Source organism: Lactuca serriola, chromosome 1 (genome assembly GCF_051521515.1).
Source record: "Lactuca serriola cultivar US96UC23 chromosome 1, Lser_US96UC23_V15, whole genome shotgun sequence".
Classification (NCBI taxonomy): domain Eukaryota; kingdom Viridiplantae; phylum Streptophyta; class Magnoliopsida; order Asterales; family Asteraceae; genus Lactuca; species Lactuca serriola.
Window position 1 is genome coordinate 7,835,625 of NC_136408.1, and position 18,988 is coordinate 7,854,612.

General features: G+C 37.3%; 1 non-coding gene across 1 annotated transcript; it reads left to right on the plus strand.

The window, feature by feature from the left end:
* Positions 1 to 616: 616 nt before the first annotated feature.
* Positions 617 to 723, plus strand: LOC145080728 (small nucleolar RNA R71). The gene has a single exon (XR_013695316.1). It is a non-coding gene; the product is annotated as a small nucleolar RNA R71 (small nucleolar RNA).
* Positions 724 to 18,988: the final 18,265 nt, after the last annotated feature.

The window sequence follows — 18,988 nt, forward strand, 5'->3', positions numbered from 1 at the left end:
CTGGTTCCTTAGCATGTTTATGGTCTCATGTATTGCAGCATCGTGATCATTGTGTCTCTTTTCGGACGCGGCTATGAATCTAGTGAACATTTCTTCCAAATCAGCTTTCTTTTCTACCGGTTCTTCTCTTTGATATAGTCCCCTCTCCTTCTGCTTGTATTTTTCCTCCTTAGCCTTCTTATACTCTTCGTACGGGAGCCATTCCTTCTTAGGTTTTCGCCAATTTTCGTCGTATCGATCGCCGCTTGAATAGAAGACTTGAGCTTTCTTATTTCCATTCTCATCCAAATCACAATCCTTGGTGAGATGGGGCCCTCTACAATTTTCACATCCCACCCTCATAGCATGGATTGTTTGATCCATTTTTGTCATTCTTCTGTCAAGACTATCAAGCTTAGCTATCACCGCCGCTATGCTATCATTTTCCGCGTTCACTACTCCCCAACTTACTTCGTTTCTTGGATTGTGGTATTCTCTAGAGTGCTTAGAGAATTCTTCAATTAGCTCCTTGATTACCGGGGGCGCCTTCTTCGTGAGCGGACCTTGAGAATCTAGCAATTGCCTTGTGGTGACATTGACTCCATCGTAGAAAATGGAGACCTCTTGTTGACTATTAAGGTCATGATGTGGGCAATTTCTAAGCAAACTCTTGTACCTTTCCCATGCTTCATAAAGAGATTCTCCGGGCTGTTGCTCGAAGTTGGCAATTGCTTTCTTTAGCTTGGCTATTTTGGAGGGCGGACAAAAGTGATCTATGAACTCCTCTTTCATCTTGGCCCATGTGGTGACTGATCCGGGAGGAAGTGACTTTAACCAATCCTTTGCAGCTCCTTTGAACGTGACTGGGAGCATGAGAAGAAGTTGGGTCTCGCGGGGGACATTCGGTACATTGAAGTAGTTGGCCACATCATTCACTTCGTCCAAATGCTTGTAGGCGTCTTCGTGATCCTTCCCATAAAAAGGAATCTCCTTGAGTTGAGCGAGAATATGGCCTTTTAGTTCGAAAGTGGCGGTCGCGGGAATTGCGGGTTGCACAAGTCCCGGGCCGGTGTCGTCGCGCATCCTCTTCTTCCATTCTCCCATGGGGACTTCATCGATATTAGCCATTGTGATGACTAAATCGTCTTCAAACTCGGAGTTGTGCTCGAATATGGGTTCTTCTTCTTCGTCGGTCTCGTATTCGATATCTTCTTGAATTGGGTCTTCGATAGTTAAAGAGGCACTGGATGCTCCGGATTTCCTGCTCCTCTTCTTGCTAAAAACGGACTTGAGGTTTTTGAGTGGCGAGTTCTTTGAAGAAGCGGATTCTCCAACGGCTTTGCCTTTGCTCTTCCTTAGTGCGGATTCCGGGTCTTCAAGAGGGGGGACCAGAGGTGTATCAGATCCTCGGGTCATGAAACAACTGTAAACAAAACAGAAAAACGCGTAAAAGGAACAAAAATAAAATAAAATATTAAAATTGAAACAACGATGTACTCGCCGACTCGGCACGAGTGCACTCGGCGAGTTCAAGGCAAAAACAGAAAAAAAAATTCTAGTTACTCTAAAAACGAAATTTTAATAAAACTAATTCTACTTACTGAATTGCTTCTTAAATAACTTTGTGTAAGATAAATCCCACATAAAGGATCGATTAAACTAGAATTTAATGTTAATTTAGAACCGTTCCCCGGCAACGGTGCGAAAAACTTGATGTGTGCAAACTCACTTAGTTTTAAACCTACTTTTAATTATCAAATAACACACAAAAGGCAGTGAACCTATCAATTGTGGTATAGTTAAATAAGCAGGGTATCGATCACAGGGAACGGAAAATTCAAATTAAAAACTAATTTTATCTAAGTTAATTAATAAGTAGGGGTTTTATCTAGTTTTACAAGACTAGAAACTTACTAACTATTACTTACTTAAAAACTAGAAAACAAAATACTAACTAGATTCAATAAATGGAAGGGAGCTTCTGTTTAGTTCAACTTAGTTGACTCTATGGTTGATTCTAAGGTAATGGTGCAATGTATTAATTCTTTCGTTGGTTACCGATTCAAGTGATTAGATTCGTATTCACTACCCTAATCATTAGCAAATTAACTAACTTAAACAGTGGCCAGTTGTCTAATTTAATTAAATTTACTAGATTAATTATTCGGGTTAAGTTAGACTTGCAATAGTTAACTAATTTATTCTTTTAATTAACTTCTTGTTTGATGGTCATCACACAAGATTGCACATGAATTTACTCAATTTTCTTATTAATTCTAGTTTCATATTCATTAATCCTAGACATATGGCATAGTGATCACATAGCATATGAGGTTAATAATCAATAGATGTTCATGCTAATCAATTATCTCCCTATTAACAGAAAACTAATTATTATTCACACACAAGGTTCTTTAGCAAGCTAATAACAAAAATTCACCAACTTAGAATTAATCCTACCAATCAATCAAACCATATTGTCAACTTTGTATCCCCAAACAGAAGTCTAAAGGTTTTAGCTCATAATTGAAGTAAATAACAGCAAGCAAACAAAGTCAAATTGTTTAACCATAATGATAAAACAAAAGAATAAGTGGAATGATGAAATTTTGCCTCAATTATTCTTCGGGATTGAATTCTAGCTTCTCTCGTCGTCTTCTAGGGTTTTTCTGCCTTCTCAATCACAACTAAACTCTTCTGAATCGTTCCAGAATTCTTCTCCATCGTTCTGAGGAGCTATCTTTATATATACGAATCGACTCGTCGAGTCAGGTGGCGACTCGTCGAGTCCATCTCTCAGTCCCCGTATTGTGATAAGTCTCTGGGATCCTGAGTCATTATCTTCTCGATTCTTCGATGGGACTCGCCGAGTAGTCGACCCTACTCGCCGAGTAGGTATTATTTTTGGTGTTTTTCTTCTTTATTCCATTCTTGATCTCTCAATTTCTTCCCCTGCTTCCTTCTGCTTCCGGGCTTCATTTTTGGACTGAAAATATAATTCAAACACTTTAAGTACCTTTTGTCCATAAAACGCAATAATTTAGCTAATAAATGAATAAAAATCTATACTTAATATGAACTAAATATGCACATATCATGAGCCTTATAAAACTCACGACGTGAGGTTCTAAAATCCTTACTATAAATAGCAGGTCTGACTTTAGCCATTCTTACACCTAAACTTCTTCCCTTTCTCTCCTTTGCTGAGGCCCTCTTGCATCCCGAGCCCCGACGACCTTGTATGCTGACCGTTTCTGCTTAGATTACATAAAATCATGCTATTAGGGTGAGTTTCACGGCCCCACTTTCTAATATTTCGGGGGAAAACGCATGCTAAATATTATATATACGTTACTATTATGTCTATATGATAGTATATAGTTATAATAGTCGGTGTATAGTGGTTCTAAATATAATCTTTTGAATATATACAATTATTATCAACTCGTCAGCATGTTATTTTACTAATGTAGATCTTGAATTATACTTAGGATTCTATGTATATGTTGTGTGCGATATAGTTCCGAAGTTATATTCGGAAGTTCTATATGTTAAGTTACAAAATATGTTGCTATTATTGGTTTTATGTCAAGATAAAACCTGGTTTTACTTCAAGATATAGTTGTTATACTGTCTAAATGTTATGAAGTTAAAAGTACTGTTTAAAAGCATAGTCTAGTAACTTAGGGTTTTAGACATGAAAATGCTTTTATTGTTAGAGCTATAGGAAGCCATCAAAGTCTACATGAGTAATTGTATTCATCAACTAAGATTGGGGATCTTAGCGGAAATCCTCTGAACTGTAACCGTTAATCCCGTGTGAGCGAGGAAGTCATGTATAATTAGTATACGGGTTGACCACCCCACTTGTGACTGTTAGCTACAGTCAACCATAAGTAAGTGACAAACTATCCTTTTACTTGTTATTGTTCCGGCGTCGATGAAGTGTACAGTGTTCCTCATGGAAATCATGAGTGGGTTTTCCTCATGTAGATCATGAGTGGGTTTTCCTCATGGAAATCATGAGTGGGTTTTCCTCATGGAAATCATGAATGGGTTTTATCAGAGGTATTATGTCATAGCAGCGGTTACAGGCTCATGGTACCAATTGTTAGTAACATTATACTTTGTCGTATACAAGTATTAATGTTAAGTATAAGTTTTCCCCTACTTATACCCTAGGTACTACTTGTATGTTAAGTAGATAATTATACCTAACACACATACTCGTATAGAATTGAAATAGATTTATACGTAACGGTTTTACTTGTATAGAATTGAAATAAGATTTATACGTAGCAGCTTTCATTTGTATGGAATTACAAACATTTATATTTATAATATATGAGACTTATAGGTATATACTTATTTGGTAAGTAAACCATTATACCTAGGATATAAATATTAAACGTTGGAGAGTCAAAATAATACTTTCAAAACTATACTTTTGATCGTGGAAAATGTATTATTTTATGGAGTCAAAACCTGTAGACTCACCAACTTTATGTTGACGTATTTTAAAATGCATGTGTTTTCAGGAACTTGAAAAGTTGGTATGTATTCGAACAGAAGAAGTTTTACTATTACCTTTCTGTTCATTAAGAAGTATGCCATAGTCGGATATTATGTAATAGGTTCTAGAAAAACAGTTATGTAACTTTCACTAGTTATCAATAAAGGTATGTATTTTCTTTAGTATTGTTCAATGAATGTTATATAACTGTGATACGAATAATGACGTTACATCACCCGGTGTTTCCGCCGATGGCTGGGGGTGTGACAGAATTGGTATCAGAGCTATTAACTATAGTGAACTAATACTTTCTTAGGAAAGCATGTCTATAGTTTAGGGCTTACTCTATTAGGTTTAGGTATATCCGTTAGCCTATAAATAAAAAGTATTATTAATTATTCTACTGAAGGACTACTTACGGGAGCGGTGACAAGGATAGACATGTCGATTTGGGTTGCTGGATTTCAGAACGGCTATATGCTAAAATGATCCTGCCCTTTCGACTATCCTGACTGGTTGGAGCCTTATCAGATAGACCTGAAGTAAAAAACAATAGTTAAAGCGTGAATACAATAAAGAAGAATATAGAGTCATATATAAAGACTCAGACCCGCGATGAGAATAGACCTTAATACCCGGAATGTTTTTTATCTCAAGGATTTAGATCAAATATTCCAACTAAAGTTTATATGTGCATATATCCTATCACAACTAGGTGTAGGTGCACAACTACATTTTATCATGATCAAATCATATGAACTATTTAATCTGGGAGTAATATTTGATAGACTAAAACTTTTTGGTGATCCAAAACGTATAGGAATTCAGCATGGCACATTCACGAGAATGGATAATCATCGAGGACACAGATGAAGAAGAGGAAGTTTCATTCCCCACGATGGTGGGCGATGCTTACTAACCTATAAATCCAACTACCTTTCATCCAATACCTTCCGACGATGGAGCACCTTTACCCTCCAACGAATGGGAAGAGAGTGAACCAATGGAAGAAATCGAATCCATGGAAAAAAATAGAATCGGTGGCATCATCTTTACCACCATTGAACACTTTTTACCGTAAAGTTCCAGGAGGAGTAAAAATGAAACGCACGGCACGTAAATCCATATCGATATGGCAAAAGATTAAGAAGAATCAGAAGGCGACATCTTCAGGAAGTCATAGAGTTCAAGATGAACCTGCACGGATCGCACAAACCGTTGATAGGTGGGTGGCTAAAGAAAAAGCTGCTAAGATGTATGAGACTGGTCAATCATCTCAACCACATCTCCCACATTCTTCTGAAGCTAGCACTTTATCTCAATTGTTTGAGAAAAGTGTGAAAATTGAAGATAAGATGGAAATTGTCGAAGGGAGGGCTACTCATCTCTCTGGAAGAGTACAAAGGCTAGAAGGACAAAGGACACGAGATCAGGAATTAGTGATGGATGTCCATCATCGTATAAATTTTGCTTATAATGACATGATTACTCACGATGCCAGGATTGCAGAGTTAGAGCTCTACAATCAAACCTCAAGAAATGAAGAACACACAGGAAGTCTTGAGCAGAGAACTCAAGCACTTGAAGAGCAAGTGGTTAATGTCACTGATGTGCTAGGTCATCACTTAGGTTTCTGGTAGATAAGCTACAACTAGTGGTTATGTAAATAGAGAAAATCAGACTAGTTAAGGTGAAAAGAGGAAAGTTTATAGCAAGGATGTAGAAAACCTTTCAAATTTTGCAATGTTTATAGAAACTTTTCTCTTATAAACCTAAATAAACTGATGTAACCACTGGTAATAATATGAAGCATACGTTACAATAATCATTGTGTTGTCCATTATGTTTTACACTTTGAATAATAACTGGAGTATTTAGTACTCGTGTATTAAATGATTAACAAAACTCATAAAGTTCTTATTATTTATAATAGGAACTAAAACAAAATGCCTAGAAGGAGTAATCGTCTAAACCCTAACCGACCATTAGCACCACAACAACAACAACCGCAAACACCACCAGAAATAAACCCCTCAATAAGTACGGTACAACTTGAAGAAATCATAGCTCAAAGAATTGTTGCGGCTCTATCTAATGTCACAAGAGATGGAGTTAGAAATGAAGGCCATGTAGGGACCGCTAGAACATGTACCTACAAAGATTTTATGAATTGCAGGCCACAAAGCTTTCATGGAAATGAAAGGGTAGTTAACTTGACGAGGTGGATAGAAAAGACAGAGTCCGTCTTTCAAATAAGCTTCTGTCCAGATGATTGTAAAGTACGATTTCCAGCATGTACTTTCATTGATGCAACACTTACATGGTGGAACAGCCATGTGAATACAATGGGAATTGATACTGCAAATTCCATGAAATGGGAGGAGCTAAAAATGATGCTAGTGGAGGAGTATTGTCCTAGGGAGGAGATACATAAGATGGAACAAGAATTGTGGACCTTAACCATGAAGGGTTCAGAGATATAAGTTTATACTGCTAGATTTAATGATCTTGCAGTAATGTGTCCAACACTGGTAACCCCTGAATATAAGAAGATTGAGCGATATATATGGGGTTTAGCAGCGCAAATCAAAGGCATGGTGATCGCATCAAAGCCTACAACATATGACAGCACCAAGAGAATAGCTCATCAGCTAACCCTGATAGAGATCCAAAGAACAGAAGTCGTCTCAAAGGCTGAGTCTCCCAAATCTGGAACAAACAAGCTCAAGTTTAATAGGAAGAATCCCAAACAATCATTTGAGAAAAGACAAGAAGTGGCAACCAATTATGCAGCCACAACAACAGTACCTACGCAACCAAAGTATGCATGGTGCAATCAGTGCAACCGTCATCATCCAGGTGACTGTTTTGTTTGCACGAAGTGCAAGAAGAAGGGACATACTGCTAGTCACTACAGGAGCACAACACCTGCAACCATGAACCAGGGAACAAATATTGGAGCAGGCCATGGTGAAGAAAGAAAGTGTTATGAGTGTGGAGAGGTTGGACATATCAACAAAGAATGTCCAAAGTTAAGGAGTCAAGGACGCATAGGGTGTGGCAGGGCGTTTGTGATCGGAAGCAGAGAGGCTATCCAAGACCCTTCGGTTGTGTCTGGTACGTTTCTAATAGATAATTTAAATGCTACTATACTCTCCGACTCTGGAGCAGATAGAAGTTTTATAACTCCGACGTTTAGAAAATTGTTAAGTCGTAAGTCTAGCAAATTAAAAAAAAAATCTATGAAGTAGAAATCGCTAATGGTCAAATTGAGAAAACACATGAAATCCTAGAAAACTGTTTGTTAACTCTTAATAACAACCTTTTTCACGTCAACCTCATGCCAATGTCTACCGGTAGTTTTGATGTCATAATTGGCATGGATTGGTTATCTTTACACCACACCGAAATTCTATGTCATGAGAAAGCTATACGACTACCCTTACCAAACGGCAAAGCCCTGATTATCTATGGTGATAAATCTAGGAAGAATCTCAAAGTCATCTCTTGTACTAAGACCCAGAAATATCTACATAAGAAATGTAGCGCATTCTTAGCCCACATTGTAGATAGGAAGAGAAAGACAAAAGAAATCAAGGACATACCTCAAGTATGTGATTTCCCTTATGTGTTTCCTGAAGATCTACCTGAAATACCTCCCCTCCGACAAGTCGAGTTTCGAATCGACTTAATTCCAGGAGCAGCCCCAATAGCGAAATCTCCTTATCGGTTGGCTCCATCTGAAATGCAAGAATTGTCTAGCCAACTACAAGAACTTCTTGACAAAGGCTTTATCCGACCAAGTTTTTCACCTTGGGGAGCACCAATTTTGTTTTTCAAGAAGAAGGACGGATCCTTTCGAATGTGTATTGATTATCGGGAGCTAAACAAGCTAACGATCAAGAATCGTTATCCGCTTCCAAGAATTGATGATCTATTCGATCAACTGCAAGGATCTAGCTACTACTCAAAGATAGATCTTAGATCAGGATACCATCAACTCAGAGTACAAGAAGACGACAATCCAAAAACAGCATTTAGAACTCGTTATGGTCATTATGAGTTCTTAGTTATGTCTTTTGGATTGACCAATGCCCCAGCAGTGTTTATGGATCTCATGAATCGCGTTTGTAAACCATACTTGGATAAATTTGTGATCGTATTTATCGATGATATATTGATATATTCACAAACCAAGGAAGAACATGGTCAACACCTGCAAATAATCTTGGAGCTACTAAGAAAAGAAAAGTTGTACGCTAAATTCTCCAAATGCGAGTTTTGGATTAGAGAAGTACAATTTTTAGGTCATGTAGTTAGCAATGAAGGAATTCATGTTGACCCATCCAAAGTCGAGGCAATTAGGAATTGGGAAGCACCAAAGACACCAACAGAAGTGCGTCAATTCCTAGGACTTGTTGGCTATTACCGCATATTCATAGAGAATTTCTCTAAAATAGCCAAGCCGCTTACAACACTAACCCAGAAGGATACGAAGTTCAACTAGGAAGACAAACAAGAAGCTGCTTTTCAGAAACTGAAGCAAATGTTGTGTAGTGCACCAATCCTATCCCTTCCAGATGGGACAGAAGATTTCGTCGTGTACTGTGACACATCAAATCAAGGATTGGGATATATGTTGTTGCAAAGAGGAAAAGTTATCACTTATGCATCACGACAACTTAAGGTGCATGAGAATAATTACACTACCCATGATCTTGAATTGGGAGCTGTAGTTTTTGCACTAAAAATTTAGATACATTACTTATACGGTACTAAGTGTACTATTTTTACCGACCACAAGAGTCTCCAACACATCTTCAACCAAAAAGATCTTAATATGAGACAACGAAGATGGGTCGAATTGTTGAATGATTACAAATGTGAGATTCGTTATCATCCCGGAAAGGCAAACGTGGTAGCAAATGCCTTGAGCCGGAAAGAATATATTAAAACCCGACGGGTACGAGCATTAACTATAACTATCCATTCTAACTTTACCGCACAAATTAGAGAAGCTCAACTTGAGGCTCTAAAAGAAGAAAACATCAAGAGAGAAGCTTTGCAAGGAATGGAAAAGCAACTTATACAAAAAGATGACAGAACGCGAAACTTTATGAACCGAGTTTAAACGCCTAAGTTCGGTGGAGTCAGGGACTTGGTCTTAGAAGAAGCCCACAAGTCTAGATATTATGTGCATCCAGGCTCTGACAAAATGTACTTGGATTTAAAAGTACATTATTGGTGGCCAAACATGAAGGTAGAAATTGCTACTTATGTGAGCAAATGTTTGACTTGTTCTAGAGTAAAGGCAGAACATCAAAAGCCTTCAGGTTAACTTCAACAACTGGAAATACCTGAATGGAAATGGGAGCAGATATCAATGGACTTCATCACTAAGTTACCGAAAACTCCTAGTGGGTTCGACACTATTTGGGTAATAGTCGATAGATTAACTAAGTCCGCCCATTTCTTACCAATTAAGGAGAACGAAAAGATGGAGAAGCTAACTAGAATTTATCATAAGGAAATTGTCAGATTGCATGGAGTTCCAAATTCTATTATTTCTGACCGAGATAGTAGATTCACTTCACGCTTTTGGCAATCTCTACAAAAATCCTTAGGAACACGTCTAGATATAAGTACAGCTTACCATCCACAGACTGATGGACAGATTGAGAGAACCATTCTGACTTTAGAAGATGTGCTCCGAGCCTGTGTAATAGAATTTGGAAATGCGTGGGATACTCATTTACCGTTAATTGAGTTTTCCTACAACAACAGTAATCACACCAGCATCAAGACTGCACCGTTTGAGGCTCTTTATGGACGAAAATGTCGTTCCCTAGTATGTTGGGTAGAAGTTGGAGATACGTCGATGGCCAGAGAACGTACGGGTGATACCTTACATACTGGACCATAAATAATCCACGAGACAACTGAAAAAATCATGCAAATTAAGGATCGATTAAAGGTTGCACGTGATCGTCAAAAGAGCTATGCTAACGTGAGACGTAAGCCTTTAGAATTACAAGTTGGAGATAAAGTAATGTTGAAAGTCTCTCCTTGGAAAAGCGTAATTCGATTCGGGAAACGAGGCAAACTAAACCCACGGTATATAGGACCTTTTGAAATTCTGGCAAGAATTGGTTCTGTCGCATACCAACTCAAGTTGCATCAAGAACTAAGTAATGTGCACGATGTTTTTCACATATCAAACCTCAAAAGATGTCTATCCGATGACACTCTTTTTATACCTCTCGAAGAGATACAAGTCAATACAAAACTCAACTTTGTAGAAGAACCTGTTGAGATCATGGATCGAGAAGTCAAACGATTAAAGCAAAGTCATATTCCCATAGTGAAAGTTCGATGGAAATCTTTACGAGGACCTGAATTTACTTGGGAACATGAAGATAAGATGAAAGAAAATACCCTCAATTATTTGGCAAAACCCCATCCATAAGATAAATTTCAGGACGAAATTATTCTAACGGGGGGAGAATGTAACACTAGTCAAAATAGGTCAATAGACAATCACATGTGATTATGCCAATCATGTAATGTGATTTTGTTAAACTAGTAATGTGATAAGAGTGTTATGTAGTTCAAGATAAGTTCTAATACAAATATTAACTTTCTTTATGATACAACTCCAAGTATACGTCCATACGATTCCAAAAATATAGAGAATGTTTGAATCTGACTTCGCATAAAGAAGTTATGATAAACCGAACACTATAAATCTCTATAGTAAGAGGAATTTAAAATATACTTAGAATTAGCTATTAAAATCTAAAAGAGAGTTGTAGTACTTGTAAATACCTACGTGTGCATATAAAGAACGTCAAAAACGGAGTTCGTATGTGTTGGATTAATGTCTAAGTCGATAACTATAATTAGTAAGACTTGACCCGACTCGGCATGGTCCATTTGGGTTGCATGGCATCATGCATTTGGATAGACTATAATGACAGAAATAACACTTAAGGTTTACTAATATATTATAAGTTATAATATATTAATAAGATTATTTAATTAGTATTGATCAAGAATTAGTTTGGAATTGATTAAGTGATCAAAAGAAGACTAATTAAATATATGGGTTGATTGTGTAAATCACCCACACTTGTATAGTGGGATAATGCTCCATGGACTGTCAAGTTGGGCTAAAACCCATAAGATACTCCATGGATGCTCCATGGAGTATTTGAACCCATGGATCCAAGGAAATGGAAAGCCATGACAATTAGGGTTTACTCTAATTGTCACTAACTATATAAGCATCTTATTGTTGACAAAATCAGCCACTATGAGTGATAGAAAGGGCTAGCCAATTTTATGAAGTGTTCCATTTTTCTCTCAAGTTATTCCAAGTGTATTTGGTGTTGTGTGAACCATTTGAGGTGTCACACATGGGGCACTAGGCACTCAAGCTTCATGAAGTCCTTCTACATCAAAGAGGTATGTAATTCTAACTTGATATATTCATATGAATCAAAGTTTTGTATGCTAGTTAGGATGAATACCTTGGATATTCATATTTGTATGTATAATAGAGAAAACATATATCCAAGGTATTTAGGGTTGCATGTACACTTAGGAGTGTTAGAATGCTCAAAACCCAACAGTGGTATCAGAGCCTAGGCTTGTTTTCTTGTTATACTTGCAAAAATGGCTGAAAATCGAATTTTGTTGTTGTCTGGAGAACAGACTCGCCGAGTCCATAAAGGGACTCAACGAGTCCAAGGCAAAATGCATCCAACTCGCCGAGTCGGTTCATGCACTCGACGAGTTGGACCCCTAACAGCATATATTCGACTGTTTTGGCTAGAAATGGACTATGAACATTACCATAAGCTGTTTTTGAACTTATAAACTTGTTTTTGATGTGGTAATGTTCATGCTAATCCAATTTCAAAGATAATTGTCAATAGATTCATGTTTTGTATTAGTTTAAGTGTTATGCTAATTACATGAAAAAGTTTGATTCCAATTATCTTGTTCATATGAGTTGCTTAGGTTAATAGAAAAGGTTGATTGATTATGTGTCTTTGATCCATTTTAATCTAAGAGTGGATTCTAAAATGTGTTTGTGTAACTTGTCCTCAAGTTACATGAAAAGTCACATTAAAGTTTCTTAAAACTCATAAAAGTTGGCAATGGTTACAAAATGAAGAGTCTTGTTCTCATTAAATGGTTTTATGACTCCATAACTTGTCCTCAAGTTATGGAGGTTCAAGAGTCACTTCATTAAATAGTTTAAAGTCTTCCATAACTTGTCCTCAAGTTATGGAACTTGAAGATTTTTAATTAAAACTACTTTAAACACATAAGTTATGGAATAGAAAAGTTTTGAAAGTTACAAAACTTGCCCTCAAGTTTTGGAATTTGAAAAGTCTTCTCTTATGAATACTTTAATACCAAGTTTAGCCCTTAGAATTTTAAAAGTTAAAATTCAACCCTTATACTTTATAATATTATAAGTTAATAATATATATATGTGTATAAGAGCAAGTCAGTCTTACCATTAGTAGGCCTCATTCACGAAGCTGGTCTATAAGGGGGTATAAGGTTGTTGCCTATAAAATGGCAGCTTAATGGGTGTCCACTCTCACCCACCGCTTCCTTGACTGGTGGAGGGTCGTTAGCCGAACAGGTAGGACAAGGACTATAATTCTCCCTTCATTAAAAGTATTAATGATAAATACTAAGTAACTAAACCTTTTATTAATTCCCAATCTTAGTTACTTAGGAAAATGTGAATAATGTGCTAATCCATGAAATTACACTTTGCACTTTGTATAAACCGTTAGTGGAGCTCGTGTGGTTAACCGGAAAACAACCTAGATTTAACAAGGTAGGCAAAGGGTAACCTAATATTTATCATAGTATCGGTGGAGCTCGTGTGGTTAACCGGCACATCGATTGAGGGGTAAATATTAAGGGTACCAAGTATATTTGCATGGTTACATCACACCTTGTTTTGTGATCCTCGGCATCCCAGTCACAAAACCTGAAGGGCACACTCAAGATTGAAACATGCCTTTGAAAATTTCAATGAATCTCAAAAGAATCTAGGAGTTTCAAATCCAATTAAAAACTTAATTATATTTCGTTTTTCATGGTGGAAATTGGTAAATCGTCATTTACCTACCTTCAACTATTTTATAACTCGAATTACGGCATCCCTCTTCCAGTTATAAATAGGTTGTTGGATCCTAGACTTAATATTTAATATTGGGTGTTATATTAAGGACTTTGAATCAACTATCTTGAAATCTCCCAAAAGATGTCTAGTTCAGACATCTATGATCTTCCCAAATCTCTTGGAACTTCACATCCTCTTCCTCCTCCAATTATTCTCCCTAACCCACAAGTTCTTGGAAAATTTTAAGGTCACTCAAGCCCTATTGGAAAGCAAGGTCTATGTGTGATCGCATCTTGGAGATGAAGTCACATATTGACAAGCCAGGAGAGTTGGGTGTCAAAGTCTTGAGAAAGTTGATGTTCAATCACTCTCTAAGTCACATAGTAAGTTCCTTATGGACTTAGATCTTCATAAAAACCATGAAAAAAGTATGTTTTGTGTTATATATTACATGTAAACTTGTATATCTGAGATTATACACCCTAAATATCAAAAACAAGTGTTGTGCTCAAACATCTATAACATAAACTCAAAAATCAGCTTTTAACAGAAACGTTTTGGACTAATTACGGACTATTATGACCACATTAATCATAATATTTTTTAAAACCGTTTTACATGCAACAATTTCATGTTTATACCTTTAAAATGACTACTCTCACGAGTTGATACGATTTTTCTACAATTTTTGGCGATTTTAACAAAACTGTCTATCATTTCAGGAATGACTTCGGACCAGTTTGTGAAGATGAACATTTTCACACTGGTTTGAGGCAATTAAAATTTATAATAAAACTTATGAACAAATTAGACTCATTTTCCAAACTCTCGGAGTTTACGGATCTAAATTTCAACTTACGATGATTTTTCTATAATTTTTCTAAAAAAATGGACAGAAAGGTCAAAAACAAGAAATTATTTTTATCATGCTAAAAGCTCTTATACATGTGTTAGATGCAAGTTTGTATAACTTATATATACTTTTAAAACATCAAGACATGTTAACTTATATATATATATATATATATATATATATATATATATATATATATATATATATATATATAATTGCGTCCTTATTGGCATTGGAAACAATATACATGTTTAGTGGGCTTTAGTGTCCTTTTACATGCTTAGTGGGCCTTAGTTTCCTTTTGCATGTTTAGTGGGCCTTAGTGTCTTTTTACATGTTTAGTGGGCCTTAGTTTCCTTTTACATGCTTAGTGGGCCTTAGTTTCCTTTTGCATGTTTAGTGGGCTTTAGTGTCCTTTTACATGTTCAGTGGGCCTTAGTTGTCCATTTACATGTATATTGGCCCCGGGTTATATAAACTCGTTCCTTATGAGCCTTGAAATGATTTACATACTGAGTGGGCCTTAGTTGTTAACTTACATGTTCATTGGGCCTGGAATGTGCTTTATATGTTTCTCTTCGCGTAAATTCGGTTAAGGATCGAGTGAGACGTGTCGGTTGGCACCTATTGAGTGTACGATCGTAGTCTCTAGTTATAACCATAGTCTCTTGGAAGGAGAGCGGAGGTTTGTGTATAAATCTATACGGGGAAGACACCCCACACCTGAGTTGTTCCCTACAGTTAGACTAGGCCAGTCTAGGGTGACAAAAACCTTATTCTATTCCGTCGGCGTCCAACAATGCCATGACAAGCGAAATTGTCATTATCTAGTATGATTATAACGGCTCACTTAGAGGAATTAATATTATAAAATTTATAGGAAAACCATTCTCTTTTCTCTTTGCATTACTCGGTAACTTACTCGCGCCGATACTCAACGTCGGGGGTTGTTTTACAAGCATTCACTTTCATAGACAACATAGGGTTGTCTGAGGGCATTGTCTTTACATTCTCTTCATTCTCTTTTTGCATTCTAGTAAACGATAACACACGTGCATTAATACAAGATCGGACAAAAATATTTCAAACCATTTCTTTTTAGAAAATATCGGATTTTCTGGGAATATTCGCTTCACTTTTGCAAAAAAAAAAAAAAAAAAAAAAAAAGATAACCTAGGACAGGCATGCATATATTCACAGTTTTAGAACGAGGCTTACAAATTATTTTATATAAAATATCGTATTTTCTGAAAACACTATGAGAACTACTCTAAACAAGTACAAAACCATTTTATACAAAAATGATTATGAACTCACCAACTTTTTAGTTGACGCTTTTCAAAACGACTTGTATTCTTAGCGATCCAGTAACACGTAATAAGCTCGGCTATGAGATCAAGTGGTGCGACTTTAAGAAATTTTTCTTTTCTTACTTTTATGTAACTGATGAACAAGTTCAATATGTAAATTATTTAAGTGTGTATTTCCAATGTATGATGGTTGGTTGCTATGTTTCATTCATATTCAATTGTTATGATACTGTACATGAAGTCGTCTGCCCCCGGACGTTTTCGCCGTCCCGGTGTGGGGGTGTGACAGATTGGTATCAGACCATTTTTTATAGTGAACTAGTATATCTAACCATACAAGATATACAATTATAAATACAATGGGACTAAAAACACTTTGACTAAAAGTATACCTTAAGAATATAAGTATCTTCTAAAAGTATACCTACTTGTTAGAACCGTATCATAATAAGAACAAAACAAAAGTATTTAGATGTTGAACACTACAGTCAAACTTGGGCAGTTATGTAATCATATCTTAAATAAATATAGCCTGATCAACTATATTTATTTGAGATACGACCAACATGTCTTTGGGAGTGAGGGTAGTGTTGCAACGAGTCTAAAAAATTTCGACCTTACATGCAAAGGAGCATTAGAGCCAAACCTAACGTTTAAAATACTATAGGAGTATTTTATGATACTAAACAATAACAACAAGTCTAAAAACTTATCAATTTCGTACATCAGGAAGCACTAGGATCAAACATGTAATACTATAGTAGCATTTTGTAATACCATATGACCTCCACACTTAAATCTTCTACATGTATCTCATACCTCCATTCTCTCAAAGGCAACATGGATGAGCTTCACCCCGAAGACCCCTACTACCCTGCAGTAATAGCCAACGAATGGATCGAGGAAGAACCAGAAGAAGTTCAAGGGGAGAACACCGAAGAGTACCAAGTGATGGACTACAAGGGAGAAGAATCTGATGAGGAATCAGACAGGGGTGAAGAAGCCAGAGAGATCCTCAGCAAGCCTTACCCCTCGGAAGCAATACCGAACCAACACACAGAATAGGAAGACCTTACCAATCATCTCTGCTCCTAAGAATAGGAGGTGACCACCCTAAGGCAACAACTCATGGAAGCTAAGGCTAGGTCAGCATTAGAAGAGAAGAGACCGACAGAGGCCACTCGTTAAATGAGTGAAATGGTTGGACACCTTGTACGCTAATTAGGCATATGAGAGTCACTACCCTATTCAAACAAAGTCCTAGGTTTACCATGTAATTCTTCACAACTAGTAGTAGTAAATCAAGAGAGGTACGCCCTCCAAAAACTCGTGTAACCTAAGCCAACTTAAGAATGTGATATCCATGATCTATTAGGATAAATTAACATTTGTACAATACCTATTTCTACATACTACCATTAATAAATCATAGGGATGTATGTGATTTGTATGCATACGTGCATAGGTTCATATCAGTAATCATAGATGAGATACGACCAGAAATAACCATAATTACTCATGAACATGTTACTCATCATGCAAAGGAATCATGTCTTCCCATGGAAATAGCCAACTGGCCGACGAAACACCAATTCTGCAGATGGAACCCACAACCTTCCAAGCCGTTGTAACAACTGTCGTGACAGCCGTCATGGCACAACTCAACGCCAACAACCCAAATGGAAATGGAAATGGTGTCGATAACTCCAACCGCAGTAACAACCAAGGAAACCAGTGAGGGACAACTTCCCACGACACCCCAAACTCCAAACCTAAGGTCATGAAGAGAGAGCTAGGGAACAAGAAAGGAAGCAGTTCTACTCAAGGGCCTACCAAAAGGCAACAAGTTGTAGCAGCCCCTACCCCCACTGGCCCTCCTACCTCAGCATCGAGAAGACCATATTATGGAAATCTCCCACTCTGCAGCAAGTGCAACTACCATAATTAGGAAGTCTGTCGGTAATTTCATTGCAATAGGTGCAACAAGAAGGGGCACACCGCCCGCCACTGTAGGGCCCCGACCCCATGCGTCACTCCAACCCCCAACCCAGAAGTAAGTCACGTATGCCACACATGCGGTGAAACGGTACATTTCAAGAGGAATTGTCCAACATAGAAGGATAACGGAGTAGCATGAGGAGTTTAACAACTGGATATGAAGGGACATCAAGGAACCCTACCGAGATTTATGGTACGTTCCTAAACAAAAAAAAATCTTTGCGGGAGTTATGATAACTTAGTATAAACATAAGGTCGTGTGTAATTAAGATTCTACGAGCTTAGAGTGCGTAGTTCCGCCTTAATTCCTGTTTCTTGCCTAACTGTGGATTTAGGGCATGACCACTCAGTCTACAATCTTTTCAATCTTAAATTATGTACGACTAGGTTACATCAAACCATCATTGAGAGGTCTAATAGAAATCAGACTACGAAATCATAAAGTTTATACCAAGGCACTCGTATTGCTAGGGCACGCAAAACTTAAGAGCAAAATAACCACAGTAGTAATACCAAGAATGAAAATGGTAACATTACAAATGTGTACATAGAACACGCTATCATTTCAAACAACCATCCCTTTTAGATCAATCCAACATCTATTACAATAAGGAGCCCAACGGTGTCAATTGACATGGGCTGACTTGATCCTCACCATATGAAATTCATGTGCCAACGAGGCTCCTCGCCTTAACCAATCGATTAACGAAACCCCTACAACTTATAACGACAATCCTCGAATTATCTCAAGCATCTAGACCCTTAGGTACTCGTGCAAATAATACCATGCTTTTTCCTAGCCCATAATAGGGATAAGAAACAAGGAGCAAAGGATACCGAGAGTAACCTAGAGATTTATAACCCCCCTAAGATGTTTCCAAATTCCTTTTGGAAATATCACCTACATGTCAAGTTGAGTTCGCAGATCGACTCAACTCAAGGAGTCATTCTCGTAGCCAGACCACCAAGACCACTTAACACCAACATAAACACCGAAGGTATCCGGTCGATGGAACGACCCGATAAGTATGAGGTTATCAAACCAAGACTTGAACCTTAGAGAACGCCTATCCAACTCGTAAATAGGAAAGGCTAAGTTTCTATAGGACCACTGACTACTAAGAATCAAACGAAACGCTCCTCAATGATCGATATACCCTGTCCCGAATCGAAGACTTACTCGA